Raw genomic sequence first — 2,746 nt, 5'->3', positions numbered from 1 at the left:
GGAATCCCGACCCGAGAGCCTCATGCCACGAATGTCATCCAGATCTCAAGACCTTTCTGGGAACATCCTGGGAGTGTCCGATTGATAACTTGTTTCACTTCTTAAAATCAAAAACAAAGCCGGGCGTGGCGCACTCGCCTTCAAACTCAGCGCTCAGGGAGGCAGAGGCTGGCAGTTCGCTGAACTCGAGGCCAGCCTGGCTTACACAGCGAGATCCAGGACAGCCAGAACTATACACAGGAACCGTGTCTCGGGCGCGAGGTGTAAGTGGAGGGGGTGCGGACAGGACTCACACACTCAAACCTCGGTAGCCTGGGCAGATATCTCAGTCAGCAGGAAGCTGCTGCACGTTGGAGCCTCCTGGGACTGCAGAGTTAAAAATCTTTCAATCCAGGATGCCCCCGCGGGCCTTTTGTTCAAGCCTGACAATGGAATTAGAAACTGGGTAGAGGGGGCTAGGAAGGCCAGTAGCTGTGGTCGGGACGAGTCCTTAGGGTGGGGATACAGGGAAGCCCGTGTTCTGCCTCCGTGTGAATAAAAAGGATGCAGTGCCGGCGTGGGAGCAGCCCCCTGCGCTCCGGAGAGATTTAAGAATGGGCTAGAGCTCTGGGCTACCAGTCTAACTCGTGTGTAAGAGTGCCGGCTGTGCGTTCAGGAAGCCCTCAGTGACCCAGGGAGACCTTCCCAAACAGGAAGGCAGTGTTGGTCCCTAAAAGGTTGGGCAATGGGTTTTCCTTGCATCTGAAATTCAAGGGGAGCAATCTCTGGCTTCCCGTGGCTCTCAGACTCTTTGTCTTCTAAAATCTTGGGATCCCACGAGAGAGCACTTAGGGACACAGAGGTATACACGCTTTCACCTTTTAATCCTGCTGAAACATTTGCTAGGAACTTCCTGGTCCTTGATCCGACCTCCGCAGAGGCACTGCTAACCCAGACCTGGACCACCCTGTCCACAGCCAGGCCCTGGGATGAGGGGAACTCTCTGGCTTCCTTCTCTAGTCCTGCCTGCAGTAGCCATCCTGAGAAATGTTGCATCAATTTAGGATTATTTATTTTGTATACAGCCTGCATGTGTGCCTTTTTTTGTTAGGTCTTGTGTGGTTTAGGTATCAAGGTGACTGTGGCTTCATAGAATGAGTTTAGTAATGTTCCTTCTGTTTCTATTTTGTGGAATAGTTTGGAGAGAGTTGGAGTTAGCTCTTCTTTGAAGGTCTGGTAGAATTCTGCACTGAAACCATCTGGCCCTGGGCTTTTTTTTGGAAGGGAGACTTTTGATGACTGCTTCTATTTCCTTGGGGGATATAGGACTATTTAACCTGATCTTGATTTAATTTTGGTTAATGGAATCTATCGAGAAAATTTTCCATTTCATTTACATTTTCAAATTTTGTGGTATATAGGCTTTTGTAGTAAGACCTAATGATTGTCTGGATTTCCTCAGTGTCTGTCATTATGTCCCCCTTTTTGTTTCTGATTTTGTTAATTTGGACAGTTTCTCACTGCCTTTTAGTTAGCTTGGCTAAGGGTTTGTCTATCTTGTTGATTTTCTCAAAGAACCAGCTCCTGGTCTCATTATTTCTTTGAAGTGTCTCTTTGTTTCTAGTTCATTGATTTCGGCTCTGGGTTTGATGATTTCCAGCCGCCTACTCCTCTTGGGTGTGTCTGCTTCTGTTTCTAGGGCTTTTAGGTGTGACGTTCGGTTGCTTTTATGAGCTGTCTCGAACTTTCTGGAGGCCCTTAGTGCTGTGAACTTTCCTCTTTGCACTACTTTCATTGTGTCCCATAAGTTTGAGTATGTTGTGCCTCCACTTTCACTGAATTTTAGGAAGTCTTTAATTTCTTTTTTTTATTTCTTCCTTGATCCAGCTGTCATCGAGTAGAGATGTGTTTAGCTTCCGTGTGTGATAGGATTGTGCAACATAGTTACATGGCGGGTTCACAAATCACACTACTAGACTGGCTCCACGTGGGAGGTTTAGTAAGGGAAGGAGAAAGGGGAAGGGGTCACAGAAACCGTCTCCGGGTAGGAAAGGAGAGAGGGAGAGAAGAGGAGGAGCTTCGAGTTTTCTTATAAGGTGACCCAGAGCATGTGCAGGTGGTTTCAGGTCCGCAGATGGCTTCACAGATGCCTGGTATCCGGTTGTCAGGTCCCTTGATGCTGGCTGCAGAGATGCCTGCTTACAGACCCCAACATTCCTCCCTTTTTGTTTTATTAAAAAGTGAGGAGCTAGGCAGGGGTAATGGTGGGGAGGGCATGGGGGCAACCTTTGCTCTTCAAACTACTTCCTGCTGACTAGGGACATTGTCATTCTTTGGGTATAGCTGGTCCCCACCATCAGGGTCAATTGGAGGGTCATTGTCATTCGGTTCTGTGGACAGAGGTTGATAACCCTGTAAGAGTAACTAATTAATGTTTTGGTTAGAGAATTTTTGCATTTGTTGTTGGAGGAATGTAGAGAGGAAGTTAATTAAGCAGGGTGCAAAAAGCAAAAGCAGAAGAGGTGTGAGGAAGGGCAGAATCCATTTCCATATGGGGTTCTCAAAGGCCCAAGATCTAGAGGCCTCGAGCTGTTCCCTTCTCTTTTGTAGATCTGTCTGGAATTGTTGGGTTTTGTCTTTTACTATGCTGGACTGGTTGACATAAAAACAGCATTCCTCCTGGAGGAAGATACAAAGGCCACCTTCTTTAGCTGTGAGGAGATCCAATCCATGAGTCAATCTGTCCTTGGAGGATTAGTATTGTCTA

Source organism: Meriones unguiculatus, chromosome 12 (assembly GCF_030254825.1).
Source record: "Meriones unguiculatus strain TT.TT164.6M chromosome 12, Bangor_MerUng_6.1, whole genome shotgun sequence".
In the NCBI taxonomy this organism is placed as follows: Eukaryota; Metazoa; Chordata; class Mammalia; order Rodentia; family Muridae; genus Meriones; species Meriones unguiculatus.
Note: the sequence above shows the minus strand (reverse complement) of the source record.